This window comes from Nematostella vectensis, chromosome 8 (genome assembly GCF_932526225.1).
Source record: "Nematostella vectensis chromosome 8, jaNemVect1.1, whole genome shotgun sequence".
Taxonomy (NCBI): Eukaryota; Metazoa; Cnidaria; class Anthozoa; order Actiniaria; family Edwardsiidae; genus Nematostella; species Nematostella vectensis.
In genome coordinates, this window is record NC_064041.1 from 2,772,669 (window position 1) to 2,796,456 (window position 23,788).

General features: G+C 38.6%; 2 long non-coding RNA genes across 3 annotated transcripts; one reads left to right on the forward strand and one right to left on the reverse strand.

Annotated features, from left to right (window-relative positions):
* Nucleotides 1-7: 7 nt before the first annotated feature.
* On the forward strand, nt 8-736 carry LOC125570245. Its single transcript, XR_007312591.1, has 2 exons — nt 8-219; nt 428-736. It is a non-coding gene; the product is annotated as an uncharacterized LOC125570245 (long non-coding RNA).
* A 2,578-nt stretch (nt 737-3,314) lies between these two features.
* On the reverse strand, nt 3,315-23,707 carry LOC125570248. Of its 2 annotated transcripts, XR_007312594.1 has the most exons (4): nt 23,584-23,683; nt 7,304-23,481; nt 3,570-3,779; nt 3,315-3,451 (listed from the first exon to the last, which is right to left on the reverse strand). It is a non-coding gene; the product is annotated as an uncharacterized LOC125570248 (long non-coding RNA). The 2 variants fall into 2 exon arrangements; XR_007312595.1 differs by lacking the exon at nt 7,304-23,481 and having other exon boundaries at nt 23,584-23,707.
* Nucleotides 23,708-23,788: the final 81 nt, after the last annotated feature.

Consider the following 23,788-nt stretch of genomic DNA (forward strand, 5'->3'; position numbering starts at 1 on the left):
AACACAGGTATCCCGGAGTTGATGCAAAACCGGAAATAGTAATGCCTAATTATGCATAGAAACCGCTGAAATCTGAGCCTAAGTACACTCGCACGAGACATCGAACTCGTGAAACAATCTACGTTTAAAATATGGCTTTTATAACTGGAATACTACGGAAAAAACAAGGTTAATACTCAAAACTATCGGAACATAGGATGCCGGAAACACTGACAAAAGGTAAGGTCGGAATACTTTGCGATTAGCGCATGAAAATACGACAAAAGTATCTATGCAAAAACCTACGTGTGACCTGAGATCAATTATGCAAAATTACACAAACAATGCTCAACGATTATACGGTAAAACTCACAATGAGAACATAAAAGATTGATCCATCGGTACAATAGGAAATAACTCTAATTGAAACTTATGTCTTTAATTACAGAGCAATGGGAACAAGACGCAAAATGGAGAGTCTACCTATATACCGAGGTTGGGTTTTACAATTATGTTTTTCACATAACTGCACATGGAGAGTCTACCTATATACCGAGGTTGGGTTTTGCAATTATGTTTTTGACATAAGTGCGAAATTGAGAGTTCATCTTTTATAGTGGCGTCTGTACCATGAGGGTACAGATGTACCCTTTCTAGCCCAAACATTTATTCCATTTTAGATTGCAGAACATGTCTTAACGATTCAACTTTTTAAACTCTTTGTAAATACTCAAGTGCAGTAAACGCGCGCATATGTGAAAAACTGAAACTAAAGAAGCAGTGCACCATTCGCTACACAACCACCTCTCCACCTACTTATCTCAACCTATCACCATCTTTATCTTCTATCACCGCCTTCCTATATACTACAATACCACACTCACTCACTCTCTCATAACGATATATTATCACCCACATTTACACCATAACCTCACAAATTTGAAATCGACCTCCGCACCACTACCATTTTAACACACACAGACCCATCACGCTAAATTATAAGCCTTATCTACTCCACATCCCTCTCACCACCACTCTCACCACTAAACGCGCCCTACTACCTACACGCTCCCATACCCACCTCATACCACTAGCACACTCCTCCCCTGTACCCCACACCCCTTACCCCACCTACACACCTCAACTACACCCCAACATGCCACTACCACCACCCCTAGGCATACAGACCCCCGAACCATCCCACTCCCCTAACACCACACGCCCAAAACACACAACCACCCCACCTACAACCACCTTCCCGTCTACACATAGTACAAACACATACATACCAACATCCCTCTCACAAATTAAATCTTACTCTATCCTTACCACACAACATACCTACCCACTACTACCACCAAGCTCTATACATGTCACAACCCCCTTTCTCTCCCCCCTCATACCTAGCTAACCACCCAAGTACCCCTCTACTCACATCACCCGCACCCAACCACCCACCTACCCCACAACAAGCACCCCCTCATCCCTCACCCCACAAACAGCCCCGTACCCACTTCACCCATACCACGTTGTCATACAACCCACCACGATTATTCCAAGCCCCAACACAACACCAACACCCACCTAAGCCCCACACACCTACACTTCCTCCCCCCCCTCACACTTTCCTACACTCTCACCTAAAATATACACACCTAACACACCCTACACAAGCCAGACCCCTGCCAACACAAAAACCACACACCCCTTTCCCCCCCCCCATGGCCACAACACTACTCACCCTACAACACACCAAACCAACCACACCCTACAGCAGCCACTAGTCCTACAACCAGCGCTCCTTCCAACACCACACCCTACATACAGCCCAACCCACCTCCCACCACAAACTTATCTACCCCTCCACACATAGCCTACTACATACACACCATAGCATTCCACGACTATATCAACCAACCCACAACACACCAACAAGCCACACCCTACACCAGACACTACCCCACAACCAATTCCCTCCCCTACAAACACCTACATACAGCCCCCTCCCCCACCATACAAACATTTACCCCACAGCACAAAACCCAACTACAAATGACCACACCCTATGACCCACCCTACCAACCCACAAACCAACACCTCACGATCACTTAACATCATAACGATACATTATCACCCACATTTACACAATAACCTCACAAATTTTAAATCGACCTCTGCACCACTACCATTTTAACACACACAGACCCCTCACACTAAATTATAAGCCTTTTCTACTACACATCTCCCTCACCACCACTCTTACCTATACACCGTACCAATTTTTTCCCCACCAACACAGCCATTAGCCATCTCCATACCACACCATATTATTTTTTTTTCTTTTTCACCTACCCACCACACACTATCACAACCTATTCTATAGTCCCACTTTATCTCTTCACCACCCTCCACAACCTACTAGTCGAACCTATCCACCTTTTCACCGTAATTACACTACTACTAAGGGGGGAGTGGGTGTTATATTTGTTACATATGGCTTACTGGCAGCCCAAAGGAGAGGGCTATGCACTTATACGTTTATATAATTTTCTGGTGATCCTGGAAGGATGTGATGTACGTAGAGCATCTCACAACCAGAATATAATTTATAAACTAGTCAATATTGTTTTTTTTAGTTATTCTTTTTGCTCTGGGAAAGGGCCATATTTTTCCCTGTGGATGTCCGCGCAACAGCAAATAACGACTGGGTGCCGGTTTTTACCCACTTCAAGAAGGGCTTTACGAAGGTAATCTCTTTCTTCTGTCAACATCTCGACCGTAGACTGTAGTTTTGCGTTCTCAGCACGCAGATAATTTTGTTCTGAGTTCGCAGATAATTTAGAGTCAAGTAAGGGAGAGTCATTTTCTTGTCGGAACAATTCCTTCTTGGCAAACGGTGATGGGGCGAGTTTAGATTGCTTAAAATTTGCATAAAGAGGTTTATGATCAAACAACTCGTTACCCGCATCCACAATTTCTACATTGCTGACATCTTCAACTGGACCGCTATACATAAAATAGTCCACCATGTCATTCTCTCCTTTTTCCTTGGAGGCTGCTGCATACAGGTTGTACTCGATCTTGTTGGCTCTGTTTCTGTTTTGAACTACTCTTTTAGCTTTCTCATACGTAAGGTTGAAGTCACCTCCAACAAGAACAGGGCATCCTTCATTAGAGCTAACTCCATCTAGCAGTGTTAGTAATTTACAAAGATTATCCTCCTTTATTTCATCTTTTTTAGTATTGGGTCCGTGATAGGACGCAACCAAAAGGTCTAATGAACCGGCTTTTTTGCAGCGTCCTACGTACAACCGTCCGAGGAATGAGTTATCATCATAGTTGTTGTATTCCTTGACTTCAAGTTCATTTTTATAGAGAATGGTTGTAAATATGGACTTCTCATGGACCCCTGTCAAAATCTGATACCCTGTTGGTAGTTTTTCCTCAATGAACTTGCGAGGACTTGGAAACTCTTGCAAAAACACAAGATCGGGGTTTTCTTTATCTATCACACCTCGCACATACTCTCTTCGCTGTTTATAGCCTGGTGTAATGTTTTCTTTTTTTGGTCCAGCATTCATACTTATTACCTGGAAGATAGCCTCACCGGCTCCCGACGCACTGGCCATGTCTCCCGACGCACTGGCCATGTCTCCCGACGCACTGGCCATGTCTCCCAACGCACTGGCCATGTCTCCCGACGCACTGGCCATGTCTCCCGACGCACTGGCCATGTCTCCCGACGTACTGGTGAAAAAGCAGGGAAATCTGGTAGGATGGGGGACTTGATTCGTTATGATCTAAAAAAGATAGATAATTAGTATATAATCATACGACTACGCTATTGTAATAAAACGTTATCATTAAAAATAATAAGATGGAATTTTAACGATGAGCAAATCACGCGCGGCTGAGGATGGTGCGCAGGTATAATATTTATGCACTATATATGCATAGTATTTTAATGTGACCGGCGCTAGGCACAATGCAGGCACAAAAGGATAGCAACAGGTTGATCGGAAAAGAATTTATTGATACTGATACTTTACAGACTGTTAGAAACAGGAACGAGAAACATATCGCCTAGAAGACATAAGACTAGGAATATCTGTTAGATAGGGAAGTGCTCGGAGGGAACCTATTATTTATGGGAAATTGGGAAGTCTTTTCCCTGCTAGCAGAGGCCTCTTTTCTGTATTTCGCTGGGCTGGAGTTCGCGAGGAAAAGATACCTCTGCCATGGGTCGCAAGTTCGTTTGATCAAACCGCCGTCCACGATCGTGGACGAGATCCACAGCGCATGCTCCGTTTATTAATTACTGGCCACTATTTGAGCCCACAATGACTAGCGCATGCATAAAACGTATATCCGCTGCGGGATAATAAGCCCGCATTCGAAACGGCGTCCTCCGTAGAAATATCACGCGACGAAATGAATGAATCATAGATAAACGTGATAAAAATAACAGAATTCGTTTTCTGTATTTAACATAACAGAAGTCAAACTTAGCACACAAAATGACACCAGGTCTTCAGTTTTTATAGGTTTTTTCTTTTTCCTGAGAATTTCATGGGCTGACATAGTAAGAACAAATATTGCCCACATAATTATTGATCGGAATAAAGTACTGGTTTTCCAAATATTGTATTGCATCAATTTTTATAAGCCGGCAAAGACAAACTTTTTTGAATTTAGCGCAATTTAACCGCGTGCTCGTCGCTTGTTAGTTCCAGTTTATGCATGTTTTCAGATAAACTACATCAAATTAACTTCAAAGATTCAGAGTTAACTCTTTAGGAAAGCATATCCAAGTATTATACATAGCTATTTTTCAGGTTTAAGCGAGCTGGTTGTGATAGTCATGTCAGCACCGTTTCTACACAATACAGCATCAACATGGCGGCAATAAAAGCACGGCTTGCATCGTCATTTCATTTCTAAATTTTAGCGGCTTTATTTCATGGATTGAACAAAACTTAACTGTCCATTTTTGCTCATGATTGTCTAATTGATTGACAATTGGCCATAATCTGTGAATTAGGGCCTATCCGCACTTGTCGAACAAAGTTTGTCTGGCCCGAACAAAAATGATAACAAATTTTGTCTCGGCCAAAAGTTATTAGCTAAAGTACATCCGCACTTATCGGGCCAAACAAATTAATTACAAACCGCCGACGTCAATCAAAATGCATTCTCGTATTTCTGGCGCGAATTAAATTGCACGTGTGGTTTGTTTACCTTTACAATTCGCCATGCTTCCAATGAATTACATCGCTCTACTCGTGTCGTTTCTGGCAATTTATTCATATTATCGACATCAGCAACAACTTCTACTTCTTCTTTGCTATTGGCAATTTAACGTAATTCACCAGAACGTCATTTTACAACGCATAAATCGGCGAAGACAACGTTTATTTCGACCATACTGGGTTTTGCCTCGGCCATTGCAGTCATGGTTTGAAATTCATTACCGCCAAAGAATAATTCCCGAGAATTTTTTTTATCGCCAGATGAGAATGAAACGCGTATCGTTTGACTTGCTGTTGGCAACAATTACGCCATATATACGCCGGCAAAACACGAGATTCGAGAACTTCATTTGGTTGCTCTACAATTTGAGACTGCGATTGACCATAAATACCAGCAGGATCAAACACTTGTGAGCCATAATAGTTGAAATAATAGTCCCGAGGAAAGTACGCCATGTTGTGACCTCGATTCACTCTGCGAAGATGAACTTTCCCGCGCAATTCGATCACGTTGGGTTATCAAGTAGGGTGATAATTGACAAAGCTGTCATGTTCGACATGATTTTGACGTTTGGCCTAGTTTTGTAGGGCTCCAAACCTCCCCAGCGGCGTCTTTGTAGTTTGGCCTGGCCGAACAAATTTTGTCTCAGCCGAACAAACGCATCCGCACTTGTTTCTTACAGTTGATGACAGAATTTGTGTCTAAATAAACAAGTTTTGTACAAGTGCGGATGGGCCCTTAATCAAGTATAGCACAACAACACGAGAATTTGAGAACATCATCGAGCCGAACGAGTGGTGACTATTGAACAAATTCAAGGTGGTATTTTGAAGAATTTTCTGCATTGTTGTTCAGATGCGGCCAAAAATGCTTGCAAGAAAGTATTATTTGCTGCTATTGGTTTTGCAATGTCCAACTGGACGAGAAACAAGTTATTTTCACTCAAACATTTGCGAATTGTTGGCAATAGTCCGATGCCATGAGTACTTACAAAAATACCGAGATGGTGGCTGAATTTATTCACCGCTAGTTCCTGCATCGTTCGCTGTTGCTCTCAAACCACTCAGATTCTCTCTCTTCGTTTCCTTTTTGCTATTTAGAAGCGCCTCAAACAAGTTTGTTCGATTGACAAGAAATTAAATCAATTCAGAATGTTGAAAATATAAAAAAACAAAGCTCAAAGTCATTATTTGGATGATTTTTCGGTCCGATAAATGGAGTAGCTTCTTGTTCCTCAATGGCAGTACCAGTTCTGTACCAATGTTGGTCTTTGGGTCGCAAAATACCGACATTTTTCTGCTAGAAATTAGCCCACGGCCATCGTTGTTTACCGATTGTGAATCTCTCTCTCCCAGGCCGTAAAACTCTTTTAAATCGCTATCAAAATCAACCAAAATATCATGAGTCAAGTCCATGATCTAAAGGCAAGGTCCGTGGTCGTGGATGGATTTCGAACCCGCGAAAAAGTTTTAACTTTGGATAAAAATTTTATGACGAACGATTCGTTGTGCTGACTTGAGCTGTAAGAGAGAAACGTGCAGAATTTCATGCAGCAAAATACGGAAAATTCCCTATCTAGGCAGGAAAGGGTTAATAAATTCGAAATATTGTACTAAATCAATTGTTTATAACATCTCTTACTTATTTTACTCTAATAAACAATGAAGCAAAGTTTTATTTTCAAGTCTGTAGAATTTCAAGCACGATTTACCTAATACATTGCTTTCGACCATTTCCAATGATCGGTGATCGCAATGTTTCAATCAGTTTCTATCGGCTCACCTATAGATCGTTGAGACCTGAACTTGGGATTATTCTGTAGTTTAACGGTTATTATATACAAACCTAAACTATATCACTATCCATTGAATTGTATTTGGTTCTTTCTGACAACTAAACACTAAGCGCATGGAAACTGAAATTGTGACACCGCTCGACAACCAAATTCTCAACTTACCACGGCAAAAAATCCCTATTGGAGGCAAAAAATCGATGTAAACAATTCTAACAACACGATGTGAAAGCTAAATCTCAATTTACAATTGTAATCAAGAAAATGCATGTCTTTACTTACCCAATAACTAAGAGAGAACACAGCAGTGAATAGCAACACGGCAACGCCGGGAAAGGATTCGTCAGATCGACCACGCCGACTAAAAGGACGCTAAACTTCGGCTCTATTTTGTCAATCGAACACCGTTCGTAATAACCGGAAATTTCCCGAACGTGACAGTTATAATGATCGTAATAACCGGAAATGTCCCATCAAGCCCGAATCAAACCTCAAAGTGACTCCAATTTAAAAATCTCACGCATGCGCGATACCACTCTACCGCTGCTTCTCCTGACCGCGATCCAAACCCCAAAATCAAACCGCAAAAATCCTAGCCCACCTAGATTAGTGTTGCTTTCCGTTCGCTACGCTCACTCCGAGCAATAATACAAAACTACAGTTAATATGAATACAAGGTATAACAAATAGTTAGCTATCTAAACTAAGTATAGCAAGAGAATATTATTTACAAAGCAATTATAGTACAAAAACTAGGAATTTCTATGAGAAAGTTTCTACACAATACAGCATCAACATGGCGGCAATAAAAGCACGGCTTGCATCGTCATTTCATTTCTAAATTTTAGCGGCTTTATTTCATGGATTGAACAAAACTCAACTGTCCATTTTTGCTCATGACTGTCTAATTGATTGACAATTGGCCATAATCTGTGAATAAATCAAGTATAGCACAACAACACGAGGATTTGAGAACATCATCGAGCGGAACGAGTGGTGACTATTGAACAAATTCAAGATGATATTGGGAAGAATTTTCTGCATTGTTGTTCAGATGCGGCCAAAATAGGCTTGCAAGAAAGTATTATTTGCTGCTATTGGTTTTGCAATATCCAACTGGACGAGAAACAAGTCTTTTTCACTCAAATATTTGCGAATTGTTGGCAATAGTCCGATGCCATGAGTACTTACAAAAATACCGAGATGGTGGCTGAATTTATTCACCGCTAGTTTCTGCATCGTTCGCTGTTGCTCTCAAACCACTCAGAATCTTTCTCTTCGTTTTCTTTTTGCCATTTAGAAGCGCCTCAAACAAGTTTGTTCGATTGACAAGAAATTAAATCAATTCAGAATGATGAAAATATAAAAAAAAACAAAGTTCAAAGTCATTATTTGGATGATTCTTCGGTCCGATAAATGGAGTAGCTTCTTGTTCCTCAATGGCAGTACCAGTTCTGTACCAAAGTTGGTCTTTGGGTCGCAAAATACCGACATTTTTCTGCTAGAAATTAGCCCACGGCCATCGTTGTTTACCGATTGTGAATCTCTCTCTCCCAGGCCGTAAAACTCTTTTATATCGCTATCAAAATCAACCAAAATATCATGAGTCAAGTCCATGATCTAAAGGCAAGGTCCGTGGTCGTGGATGGATTTCGAACCCGCGAAAAAGTTTTAACTTTGGATAAAAATTTTATGACGAACGATTCGTTGTGCTGACTTGAGCTGTAAGAGAGAAACGTGCAGAATTTCATGCAGCAAAATACGGAAAATTCCCTATCTAGGCAGGAAAGGGTTAATAAATTCGAAATATTGTACTAAATCAATTGTTTATAACATCTCTTACTTATTTTACTCTAATAAACAATGAAGCAAAGTTTTATTTTCAAGTCTGTAGAATTTCAAGCACGATTTACCTAATACATTGCTTTCGACCATTTCCAATGATCGGTGATCGCAATGTTTCAATCAGTTTCCACCGGCTCACCTATAGATCGTTGAGACCTGAACTTGGGATTATTCTGTAGTTTAACGGTTATTATATACAAACCTAAACTATATCACTATCCATTGAATTGTATTTGGTTCTTTCTGACAACTAAACACTAAGCGCATGGAAACTGAAATTGTGACACCGCTCGACAACCAAATTCTCAACTTACCACGGCAAAAAATCCCTATTGGAGGCAAAAAATCGATGTAAACAATTCTAACAACACGATGTGAAAGCTAAATCTCAATTTACAATTGTAATCAAGAAAATGCATGTCTTTACTTACCCAATAACTAAGAGAGAACACAGCAGTGAATAGCAACACGGCAACGCCGGGAAAGGATTCGTCAGATCGACCACGCCGACTAAAAGGACGCTAAACTTCGGCTCTATTTTGTTACTCGAACACCGTTCGTAATAACCGGAAATTTCCCGAACGTGACAGTTATAATGATCGTAATAACCGGAAATGTCCCATCAAGCCCGAATCAAACCTCAAAGTCACTCCAATATAAAAATCTCACGCATGCGCGATACCACTCTACCGCTGCTTCTCCTGACCGCGATCCAAACCCCAAAATCAAACCGCAAAAATCCTAGCCCACCTAGATTAGTGTTGCTCTCCGTTCGCTACGCTCACTCCGAGCAATAATACAAAACTACAGTTAATATGAATACAAGGTATAACAAATAGTTAGCTATCTAAACTAAGTATAGCAAGAGAATATTATTTACAAAGCAATTATAGTACAAAAACTAGGAATTTCTATGAGAAAGTTTCTACACAATACAGCATCAACATGGCGGCAATAAAAGCACGGCTTGCATCGTCATTTCATTTCTAAATTTTAGCGGCTTTATTTCATGGATTGAACAAAACTCAACTGTCCATTTTTGCTCATGACTGTCTAATTGATTGACAATTGGCCATAATCTGTGAATAAATCAAGTATAGCACAACAACACGAGGATTTGAGAACATCATCGAGCGGAACGAGTGGTGACTATTGAACAAATTCAAGATGATATTGGGAAGAATTTTCTGCATTGTTGTTCAGATGCGGCCAAAATAGGCTTGCAAGAAAGTATTATTTGCTGCTATTGGTTTTGCAATATCCAACTGGACGAGAAACAAGTCTTTTTCACTCAAATATTTGCGAATTGTTGGCAATAGTCCGATGCCATGAGTACTTACAAAAATACCGAGATGGTGGCTGAATTTATTCACCGCTAGTTCCTGCATCGTTCGCTGTTGCTCTCAAACCACTCAGAATCTTTCTCTTCGTTTTCTTTTTGCCATTTAGAAGCGCCTCAAACAAGTTTGTTCGATTGACAAGAAATTAAATCAATTCAGAATGATGAAAATATAAAAAAAACAAAGTTCAAAGTCATTATTTGGATGATTCTTCGGTCCGATAAATGGAGTAGCTTCTTGTTCCTCAATGGCAGTACCAGTTCTGTACCAAAGTTGGTCTTTGGGTCGCAAAATACCGACATTTTTCTGCTAGAAATTAGCCCACGGCCATCGTTGTTTACCGATTGTGAATCTCTCTCTCCCAGGCCGTAAAACTCTTTTAAATCGCTATCAAAATCAACCAAAATATCATGAGTCAAGTCCATGATCTAAAGGCAAGGTCCGTGGTCGTGGATGGATTTCGAACCCGCGAAAAAGTTTTAACTTTGGATAAAAATTTTATGACGAACGATTCGTTGTGCTGACTTGAGCTGTAAGAGAGAAACGTGCAGAATTTCATGCAGCAAAATACGGAAAATTCCCTATCTAGGCAGGAAAGGGTTAATAAATTCGAAATATTGTACTAAATCAATTGTTTATAACATCTCTTACTTATTTTACTCTAATAAACAATGAAGCAAAGTTTTATTTTCAAGTCTGTAGAATTTCAAGCACGATTTACCTAATACATTGCTTTCGACCATTTCCAATGATCGGTGATCGCAATGTTTCAATCAGTTTCCATCGGCTCACCTATAGATCGTTGAGACCTGAACTTGGGATTATTCTGTAGTTTAACGGTTATTATATACAAACCTAAACTATATCACTATCCATTGAATTGTATTTGGTTCTTTCTGACAACTAAACACTAAGCGCATGGAAACTGAAATTGTGACACCGCTCGACAACCAAATTCTCAACTTACCACGGCAAAAAATCCCTATTGGAGGCAAAAAATCGATGTAAACAATTCTAACAACACGATGTGAAAGCTAAATCTCAATTTACAATTGTAATCAAGAAAATGCATGTCTTTACTTACCCAATAACTAAGAGAGAACACAGCAGTGAATAGCAACACGGCAACGCCGGGAAAGGATTCGTCAGATCGACCACGCCGACTAAAAGGACGCTAAACTTCGGCTCTATTTTGTCAATCGAACACCGTTCGTAATAACCGGAAATTTCCCGAACGTGACAGTTATAATGATCGTAATAACCGGAAATGTCCCATCAAGCCCGAATCAAACCTCAAAGTGACTCCAATTTAAAAATCTCACGCATGCGCGATACCACTCTACCGCTGCTTCTCCTGACCGCGATCCAAACCCCAAAATCAAACCGCAAAAATCCTAGCCCACCTAGATTAGTGTTGCTTTCCGTTCGCTACGCTCACTCCGAGCAATAATACAAAACTACAGTTAATATGAATACAAGGTATAACAAATAGTTAGCTATCTAAACTAAGTATAGCAAGAGAATATTATTTACAAAGCAATTATAGTACAAAAACTAGGAATTTCTATGAGAAAGTTTCTACACAATACAGCATCAACATGGCGGCAATAAAAGCACGGCTTGCATCGTCATTTCATTTCTAAATTTTAGCGGCTTTATTTCATGGATTGAACAAAACTCAACTGTCCATTTTTGCTCATGACTGTCTAATTGATTGACAATTGGCCATAATCTGTGAATAAATCAAGTATAGCACAACAACACGAGGATTTGAGAACATCATCGAGCGGAACGAGTGGTGACTATTGAACAAATTCAAGATGATATTGGGAAGAATTTTCTGCATTGTTGTTCAGATGCGGCCAAAATAGGCTTGCAAGAAAGTATTATTTGCTGCTATTGGTTTTGCAATATCCAACTGGACGAGAAACAAGTCTTTTTCACTCAAATATTTGCGAATTGTTGGCAATAGTCCGATGCCATGAGTACTTACAAAAATACCGAGATGGTGGCTGAATTTATTCACCGCTAGTTTCTGCATCGTTCGCTGTTGCTCTCAAACCACTCAGAATCTTTCTCTTCGTTTTCTTTTTGCCATTTAGAAGCGCCTCAAACAAGTTTGTTCGATTGACAAGAAATTAAATCAATTCAGAATGATGAAAATATAAAAAAAAACAAAGTTCAAAGTCATTATTTGGATGATTCTTCGGTCCGATAAATGGAGTAGCTTCTTGTTCCTCAATGGCAGTACCAGTTCTGTACCAAAGTTGGTCTTTGGGTCGCAAAATACCGACATTTTTCTGCTAGAAATTAGCCCACGGCCATCGTTGTTTACCGATTGTGAATCTCTCTCTCCCAGGCCGTAAAACTCTTTTATATCGCTATCAAAATCAACCAAAATATCATGAGTCAAGTCCATGATCTAAAGGCAAGGTCCGTGGTCGTGGATGGATTTCGAACCCGCGAAAAAGTTTTAACTTTGGATAAAAATTTTATGACGAACGATTCGTTGTGCTGACTTGAGCTGTAAGAGAGAAACGTGCAGAATTTCATGCAGCAAAATACGGAAAATTCCCTATCTAGGCAGGAAAGGGTTAATAAATTCGAAATATTGTACTAAATCAATTGTTTATAACATCTCTTACTTATTTTACTCTAATAAACAATGAAGCAAAGTTTTATTTTCAAGTCTGTAGAATTTCAAGCACGATTTACCTAATACATTGCTTTCGACCATTTCCAATGATCGGTGATCGCAATGTTTCAATCAGTTTCCATCGGCTCACCTATAGATCGTTGAGACCTGAACTTGGGATTATTCTGTAGTTTAACGGTTATTATATACAAACCTAAACTATATCACTATCCATTGAATTGTATTTGGTTCTTTCTGACAACTAAACACTAAGCGCATGGAAACTGAAATTGTGACACCGCTCGACAACCAAATTCTCAACTTACCACGGCAAAAAATCCCTATTGGAGGCAAAAAATCGATGTAAACAATTCTAACAACACGATGTGAAAGCTAAATCTCAATTTACAATTGTAATCAAGAAAATGCATGTCTTTACTTACCCAATAACTAAGAGAGAACACAGCAGTGAATAGCAACACGGCAACGCCGGGAAAGGATTCGTCAGATCGACCACGCCGACTAAAAGGACGCTAAACTTCGGCTCTATTTTGTTACTCGAACACCGTTCGTAATAACCGGAAATTTCCCGAACGTGACAGTTATAATGATCGTAATAACCGGAAATGTCCCATCAAGCCCGAATCAAACCTCAAAGTCACTCCAATATAAAAATCTCACGCATGCGCGATACCACTCTACCGCTGCTTCTCCTGACCGCGATCCAAACCCCAAAATCAAACCGCAAAAATCCTAGCCCACCTAGATTAGTGTTGCTCTCCGTTCGCTACGCTCACTCCGAGCAATAATACAAAACTACAGTTAATATGAATACAAGGTATAACAAATAGTTAGCTATCTAAACTAAGTATAGCAAGAGAATATTATTTACAAAGCAATTATAGTACAAAAACTAGGAATTTCTATGAGAAAGTTTCTACACAATACAGCATCAACATGGCGGCAATAAAAGCACGGCTTGCATCGTCATTTCATTTCTAAATTTTAGCGGCTTTATTTCATGGATTGAACAAAACTCAACTGTCCATTTTTGCTCATGACTGTCTAATTGATTGACAATTGGCCATAATCTGTGAATAAATCAAGTATAGCACAACAACACGAGGATTTGAGAACATCATCGAGCGGAACGAGTGGTGATATTGAACAAATTCAAGATGGTATTGGGAAGAATTTTCTGCATTGTTGTTCAGATGCGGCCAAAATAGGCTTGCAAGAAAGTATTATTTGCTGCTATTGGTTTTGCAATATCCAACTGGACGAGAAACAAGTCTTTTTCACTCAAATATTTGCGAATTGTTGGCAATAGTCCGATGCCATGAGTACTTACAAAAATACCGAGATGGTGCCTGAATTTATTCACCGCTAGTTCCTGCATCGTTCGCTGTTGCTCTCAAACCACTCAGAATCTTTCTCTTCGTTTTCTTTTTGCCATTTAGAAGCGCCTCAAACAAGTTTGTTCGATTGACAAGAAATTAAATCAATTCAGAATGATGAAAATATAAAAAAAACAAAGTTCAAAGTCATTATTTGGATGATTCTTCGGTCCGATAAATGGAGTAGCTTCTTGTTCCTCAATGGCAGTACCAGTTCTGTACCAAAGTTGGTCTTTGGGTCGCAAAATACCGACATTTTTCTGCTAGAAATTAGCCCACGGCCATCGTTGTTTACCGATTGTGAATCTCTCTCTCCCAGGCCGTAAAACTCTTTTAAATCGCTATCAAAATCAACCAAAATATCATGAGTCAAGTCCATGATCTAAAGGCAAGGTCCGTGGTCGTGGATGGATTTCGAACCCGCGAAAAAGTTTTAACTTTGGATAAAAATTTTATGACGAACGATTCGTTGTGCTGACTTGAGCTGTAAGAGAGAAACGTGCAGAATTTCATGCAGCAAAATACGGAAAATTCCCTATCTAGGCAGGAAAGGGTTAATAAATTCGAAATATTGTACTAAATCAATTGTTTATAACATCTCTTACTTATTTTACTCTAATAAACAATGAAGCAAAGTTTTATTTTCAAGTCTGTAGAATTTCAAGCACGATTTACCTAATACATTGCTTTCGACCATTTCCAATGATCGGTGATCGCAATGTTTCAATCAGTTTCCATCGGCTCACCTATAGATCGTTGAGACCTGAACTTGGGATTATTCTGTAGTTTAACGGTTATTATATACAAACCTAAACTATATCACTATCCATTGAATTGTATTTGGTTCTTTCTGACAACTAAACACTAAGCGCATGGAAACTGAAATTGTGACACCGCTCGACAACCAAATTCTCAACTTACCACGGCAAAAAATCCCTATTGGAGGCAAAAAATCGATGTAAACAATTCTAACAACACGATGTGAAAGCTAAATCTCAATTTACAATTGTAATCAAGAAAATGCATGTCTTTACTTACCCAATAACTAAGAGAGAACACAGCAGTGAATAGCAACACGGCAACGCCGGGAAAGGATTCGTCAGATCGACCACGCCGACTAAAAGGACGCTAAACTTCGGCTCTATTTTGTCAATCGAACACCGTTCGTAATAACCGGAAATTTCCCGAACGTGACAGTTATAATGATCGTAATAACCGGAAATGTCCCATCAAGCCCGAATCAAACCTCAAAGTGACTCCAATTTAAAAATCTCACGCATGCGCGATACCACTCTACCGCTGCTTCTCCTGACCGCGATCCAAACCCCAAAATCAAACCGCAAAAATCCTAGCCCACCTAGATTAGTGTTGCTTTCCGTTCGCTACGCTCACTCCGAGCAATAATACAAAACTACAGTTAATATGAATACAAGGTATAACAAATAGTTAGCTATCTAAACTAAGTATAGCAAGAGAATATTATTTACAAAGCAATTATAGTACAAAAACTAGGAATTTCTATGAGAAAGTGAAGTGCTGCCTGGCTTATGGGAAGTGCAACGATATTATCATCATCAAATGAAACAGTTGAATTATGTAAGAAAAAGAGTTGTTTTATTGTTCTGAGATTTATGACAGCATTGAAAGGGGGTGTAAGGAAAATTTCTAAAAAAGATTGAAATTCAACGAATAGTTTATTCAATGGCAACATTATACAAGCTTTTGACATACATAACAAGTTTTAAGCTAAACTGAGGATTAGAGATAGGCTAACTTGATTTGTTCCTTAAAGAAGATCTAGTGTCAATAAAATGTCTTTTTTGAAAAGTAGTTGGTGTTCATAAATGGTCAGAAATGGCACTGGTTAACCTGCTCAGACCACATTAAAAGGGTAAGTGAGAGAATTTGTATATCATTTTAAAGTACGGGTACCAGTGGGTAATATAAACTACAGTGCTGATGAATTTATTGTACACAACTCATTCTTGAAATGGTTAAAACTCCAGGTTCTAATAGTAAGCCACTTTCAATATCAAATTGTAAAATTTTATTTGGATATGAGGCTTATTGGAATAAATAAAAAGATACTGCATCACGTGACTGGCCTCATATCCAAGTAAGTATTTTAATGTATTGAAAGTGAAACGATGGATATAGATGTTTAACTTTGTTGCCAATCCTGGGGGAATACCATTATGGGGCAACGAATACAGAGCAGTCTCATTAATTTGAATGTCCTTATAAAGAGGATTGTGTTGCATCATTAGCCACTCTAGAGCTTTAGCTACTTTCTGCCGTCTAACATACACATCTTTAAATGTACTGTCTTTACCTTTAACTTTCGGAATTACAACAGATAATTCATTAGGGAATCTAGGCAATGTTGACGCAAGCTCTTTTACATTTTGGGGTAAATTTATACAATGCCCTGAATATCCTCTCTGCCCACCTGGTTTTATATAAACTCTCATGATTGGGAGAGCACGGGCAATAAGCATTTTTTGTATTTGAGTTAAGTCCTGTAATTCATTTGGTATTTGACTAGGAATAATAAAATTTTGTTCTGAAAACTGTTTTGGACATAGCTTATCCTTGGAGCATCGTGCACAAACATAAGGGTTACTCAACCTAGCATTAACATTCAGTGACCATGCTTCTTTGCAAATACAACAATGACATAATTTATATTGAATAGATTGGTAAAACTTGACATATTCGATTTTGCCCAATTATTTTCATGAAGAAAACCATTCTTATAAGGATCAGATTTCTTTAAATATGCTTTTTGTGCATCTGCAGTTGGGCAATTCCACATGAGAAGTGTTAAAATAAATAATTTTCACAGTGATTTAGAGTGAATTATTGCCTCTAGTGCATTATATACATATTGGAGTTTGTAAAAAAAAATTTTGCTGATGTTGAACAACGCTGTACTCAGGGGGGGGGGGGGGCACTTAAAACATGTACATAGGTGTACTTCATTCATCAAGAAAACAACTTGCCACATTGAACATTTCAAGCAATAAAATCATGCTTGAAAAATGTTTTCAGCCAAAAACAAAAACATGGCTATAAATACTTTACTTCAAACAATTTGGTATCAATTAATATTTTATCAAAATTATTCCAATAAATAAATATTGAGATTCCAATTTTTGTCATTGACGTTACATAACGTCCGTGACATTTTGTTCATATTTTTACTTTAATTGAAAAACTAATAGAAGAATAAAAAGATCCTTCCTGCTGGTAAGTTATTGGTACTAGGGATACGCAATTATGGATATAAAACATCAGTGTACAACCTTCAAAGACCACATGAAGCCAAAGTTTCAAGTCACAGACGTTACAGTTTCAACATTCTTCTTAAGTCTCAATTTTGAATAGGAAAATCATTGTTAATGTACAGGCTTGGCTAACAAAAAAAACTTGGCTGTTTTGATACATAAATGCCTATTGAACAACAAAATGTGTCAATCACCAAAAAGTCAATTTCCTATCCTGAATGGATGATATAATCGGCTAAAGAGTGTTCATAGTACAGTAGGTTGTCTGATGTCACTTGGAGACTTTCTTGAATCTACTGACAAGCTTGAAAAGTTTCTCAACATCAGAAAGTTCTGGAATGGCAAATGGTCCACTAATAAAACTAGGGACAGTCATCGGACAATAAAATATGGTTGAGACGTGAACCTTGGTCACATCTTCCCTTCTTGGCCAGTGAAAAGTGGTTGCTCCGACTTTGTACAGGAACTTGAAGTTGACATGTGTTGCAGTGGCATCCAATACTCGACCAATGTAAAAGTTCTTTACATAATCTACGGCATAGTATTCCCCTTGTTGAATGGGCAATAGTGGGATGGGTGAAAGCCTTTTTTGGTGTAGCTCTTGAACCATCAGTATGCGGTATGCAGGGATGTCTTGCTGGGTAACCATCTTTCACTTGGTTGCAAGACATCTTGCATATATACAAGTAAATACACCAAAGTCAAATGAATTCACCTGTTGGGGAATCTCATAAGGCTTATTGGTATAAAAAGACCACTGGTCTATGGTGATTGACTTGTCTACTTCTTTAAGAAAAAACATCATCTTGTCTACCTGCGTAGTTGCTGTCGGCTTGATATAATTCTGGGGCAAACTGTCAATGATAACGATGGTCTTCTCTTTTGGAAGTACTACTCCCAGGAACCAATGCTCACTGTTTACTGGATTGCAAGGAAACAACACCATATTTTACTCAAGTAGATTGCCCTTTCCCTTCAGAAGCTCTTCCAACTTCTTGTTTTCTACACCTCTCTCAAATTCCTCCCATCCAAATACCTCCACATTAGTGCTTTCACTTTTGATAGGAGTCAATCACAAAATTTGAGTGCCATTTCATCTTATCTTTAGGCAGTTTTCCCTCCACTTCCTTCAGGTCCTGCATATTGATTAATGGGTCACCCTCAAATGCAACTCCCTCACCTATTATCAGCTGTACCAGGGTACTAGTACATGGGTTACACTCAAATTCTGTACAATGTTCCTTTAGATTGTTCTTAATCTCTTTCGGCAACCCAAGCTGAATCAGGATATCACCACCGCTGCCTTGAGAAAGAGTATCATCATTGCTATGATGAGTAGAGTCACCGTCCTCATCCATTTCACATATCTCCAAGTCACTATCTATGACCCTGTCCATGTCACTCTCTGTATCACTATCCTCGCTGCTTTCATCAGTGGCCACACTTCCACCACTCTCATCAGCTGAACTCTCACCCCAAGATATATCTTGATTCCCATGCAAATGGATCACTTTATGGGCAGAACATTGACTTGATTATAGGCGACAGTGCAGACTAGGTCCCTCACTCGGCTCCAAGCAATGGATCTTTGCTATACCAGGTATAGGCTTTGCCTCTAGAAAGCAATTATCAAGCCCAAGTTTGATGCTAGCTTTGATTATATCTGCCTTGAGAAAAAGATGAGTAGAGATGGCAGTATACATTACATTAGCAACTTTGGCAAATTCCTCAGCATTCCCCACTCTTGGCACTTTCATCTGTGTCATCTAGACACTGCTGTCCACACGACCCTTTTGACAGTCCCTCCTAATCTATCGACTACCCCTTTTCCATGCGATGATGCGAAAAAATGCCAATTGATCTTGACGCTGTTTTGTTGCAGTGTTTGGTAAAAGTTTGCCATGTACCTGTTTTTAAATTGGGAGCTGGGACCATCTGAAAAGATATCAACACTTGCAACCTGTGGGAACATCTCTTTTAACAAAGTATTAATAGTATAGTCCATGAAGACTGTTATTGATTGCTTGTCATGGTTGTGATCATCGGTGACTATAACATGGGAGTTACAGGTTGTGTCAGTGTTGGCTGAATCTTTTGTCCATATGGCTACTGCGAACAATGTCACCTGTTCTTGGCATCAATGCGCTGGTTGGATTTCATCCTGGTGCTGGCATGTTTAATTTTCTGAGAAATCTAAATGTACAACTGCTTCATTTTCATTTAAGTTGGCAATACAGTCTTCAAAAAAGGCTGATTGCTTCCTCTTGATGAACACATGCTTTAAAAAGCTAGGGATTTTCTCACTCAGACAATATAGGGCCTCTTCTACAGTTCCCTCCTTGATTGTTTTCTGCATTTTTGTTACATTTTTAGGCTTGCCCTGTTTTGTGTCTATAGTGTTAGTAACCCTTTCCCATTGACTCCACTTTACAACATCATCTAAAGGGGCATCTTCTTTAATGCCATCCAGCCACTTGGGACAGTCGACACATTTCCCCAGTTAGAATTATTTCATATTCACATTTCCTAGCCCATATGAAGCCAATTTTTAAAAATCTGAACATTTCAAGAATAGACGAGATCCACTACTTGGAGACAGCTACTTTTATGTATAGGTTAACTCACGGTATATTACCAAACATTTTGGTCACTATTTTAAAAAATGAAACAGTCACATTCTTACAGTACCCGAACTTCAAATAATCTTTACATTAAATTCAAAAAAACTTCATTTGGACAGCAATCCATTTCTTATATAGGGAAAAAGCTGTGGAACAATTTGAATTCTGAAATAAAATCAAAACCAAGCATTCCATCTTTCAAAACGAGCATACGGAAACAGCTTATTGATGACCTGGGGCATGATTCATAATGTTTGATAAAATAACTGGATGATTGCTTGTGATTTATAATCAGCATAGTTATACTTGATCACCAATGACATGTAATGATTTAAAAAAGTGTACTGTGTTAATCACATCTTAAGAGCCAAATAAAAAACAACTTTGAAAACTCTGAAAACTATAAAAGGATCCTATAATTACAAGCTTTGCTTCCTTTAGAATCCTTTCCATTTGCATATAAATTCAATGTAATTACATAGAAAATGTATCAAGTGAATGGATAAATAAATGAATGGAATGGAATCATGCAATCCTCTTTGCCACTGTCACAAACAAATTGGTCGACAAATGATCCAGAATATGCTGCAAAGCTGGAAAGCTCCTTACTGAGACAATCACAAAGACACTTCACATTCTCATGGTGCATGCAAAGACAGACTTCTCTTGGCATTGAGGACTGCAGCAAAACATTAACTGGCCGCAGTGAACTAAATTTACTTAGACCTATCTTTATACTAGGATGCTCTGTCTGAAACAATCCAAATGTTTCTTTTAAAGACCATATCAAATGTCTCTTTTGAAGTTTGGATTTCTTGCCATCCTTTCTGACGATTACAAATTCACGCCATCCTGGGGCCTGACGGGAGATTGAGTCCAAAAAATAGAACTTCTATACGCTTTTAACTGTAAACTCATCGATTTTGTTGTTGCCTGAACTGCATGATTTCTGCTCTTTCAATGACACACCAGCAGATTTTGCAAGTTTTCAAACAACTGCACTTCTTTTTCTAGGGCTGTGTGGGAGATGTGGTGTCACCTTGTGAACTACTTTTCCTAATGCTTGGGGGTCTTGTAAGCAGCCTTGATGTCATTTAAATTATGCTGAACTGGAGTAGAAATTCCTTTGGCAGCTTGCTTTTTCAATAATTGATGTAACCTCACTCTTTCTCTGCCTTTGATTCTCTGCCTTCCGGCCTCCAGTGGACTCAAAGTCTTTTTTCGACTCTCGCATTTCCTTTGCCTATCTTTAGCTTTATACGCTGCAGGTTTAGCTGGATTTGCTCTAATTTTGTTCCTGTACTTTCGGTTTCTTTCTGCTCCACTTAGGGATTTTTTGAATGGATTCATTTTGAGTATTCCCCTGAGTACCATGCTCAGGTGCATGAGCAAAAGGTCAGAACTGCTGAACACAAATATGGCTGTCATTTATGATAACTAAATGCTCCAATTGTATCACATATTCTTAAGCTAAAGCAGTAAAAGTAAACAGAACGCCAAATTTTGGTTAAAAATCACATGCTGTAACGTCTGTGACATTCATTGTAACGTCTGTGACAACACTTAACAAAAGCTGCTGAATTAGTAATAAAAAAATCAAAAAAATAACTTTATAGTTAGCAAGCATGTTACCCAGGCTAGACACTTCTGCTGTGTTTTTTTTTTATGAAAAAGATTGAAAGTTCACAGGAATCGAGGTTTTATCTGAATGTAATAGAATATTGGTTGTTTTCATGTAACGTCTGTGACATTAATTGTCCTGTCTATTTTTCTGTCACCAAAAAGGAAATTTTGGGAATGTCTACTACTCATGTAATACATTAATGCTGATCCATTTATGTATTAAAGTAAAGCCAAATAAATTGTGTTAAAATACTTTTTTCATAAGGTTTAACATGGAAAATTGTGTCTGAATGTAACGTCCGTGATGGTGGAATTGCCCAGTTTTAGATTTTTCTTCTGCTTTATTTAACTTTCTAGTATGATAAAATTCTTGTCTTTTTGCAATTCTTTTTTGTGCATCTTGCTTAGATTCACATGATCTATTTATATGTTATTGCTTTCTTTGTTTATCTAATCTTCTTTCTTTACTATCACTTCCCTCACATAAACAGTTTAGCTTTCTTTTTAAGCCTCTAAGTGCATTTCTGTGTTCTGCATTTGCAATTGGTACTGCAGCTACATAATGCAAATTGTTAATATATCCCAAAAATATAGTCCTCATTCCTTGTGGTGACCCATCTGGTGTTGTAATAGTTGCTTGTGATGCATTTGGGTTAGAGTCGGTAATATGAATTATGAGATTGAAAGCATTAGCTACTGTTTGAATGATTATATTATCACACCAAGTGTGTGGTTTAGACATTTCTTGGATATAACTTTGCCAATTATTGTCAAAAATGCTTTCAACATAGAGCTCTGGGTGATCATTCAAATGTGCAATTCCTGCCAAACGAATGTCATAGTGCAAATCTGGTTTGCCAAACAATTGAAAACTAAAAGCTTGAAAGAAGCAGGCACCTGAACCACCAACATCCAATGGTTGTAGGCCAACAAGAGTCAGTTTTCTAGTTAATATTTGCCATGGAGAAGTCTTGGATTGAAGGATTGAAGGATCATCCCTCCACTCAAACTTTTATATTTCTTTGGAAGCATTTGATCAGTATTACTAAAGATACGTGTATGTCATATATTTTGCTTTTCCATTTGAAGCAGCATGCTGTTTCCTTCTAATCATTACACAAAATCTGCTAAAAAAACACTCCTTTCTGTAGATAAAATCAACAAAAAGTTGCTTGTAGTTTGTGATGAATAAGTAAATCGTAGAAGATTTCGGTATGGTTTTTCTGAGTGAGGCTTTACATTTGTGTCTCTGTCGTCTTTTGTTTAAAACGTGTATAAGTTTTTTCTTCCTATAGCGGGATGGTTCACGGTCTCTTTCGGCATTGTGTTGTTTTGACCTACAGTAGCAAGTTTTCGAACAGAACTTCTATATGATAACAAATCACAGGGATCCGTAGAAAAACTTTTATGTTCCAATTCATTATGGGTCTTAAATGTTACTATAGCTTCCAAAGTTGTGTATTCAGCACAAGTATCTAAGCTTATTTCGTTCTCGTCAACACTGTGCGAAGTACGAATTGCACGACTTTCGATTTCATGTACGCCGTCCAAACTGGGTTCATTGATCCCGCAAAGGAGATAATTTTTACCCAAACTGGGTTTATGAAAGCTCAAATAGAGATTCGAAGGTGATGAAAATGACTGCACACGTTTAGTAGCATGATGGAATGTGGTCCCGTAATTTCCTCCAATTTGACCTGTAAAAAAGCTTCCTAGAACACGAGAAAACCCTCGTGAAATTTTGCAAAGACTATGGCGATACATGCTATGGAAGCTGCGTAAGTTTTCGATACGATAGGAACGACAACACTCACCTTTCTTGATATAAATCTTGCTCTTTCTTCACCAAAAATCCTCCAACAAAAAGTTGAAATCTACGCTGACACAGCACGTTGTTGGAAAACTACTCGGACGCTATCGACAACTTGCGAAATTACTCGGGATTGCGAGGATTTCCATATATGGAATATTGACGAGTAGTAGTAGAGGTTCCATATATGGAGGACGAACATGCAATCG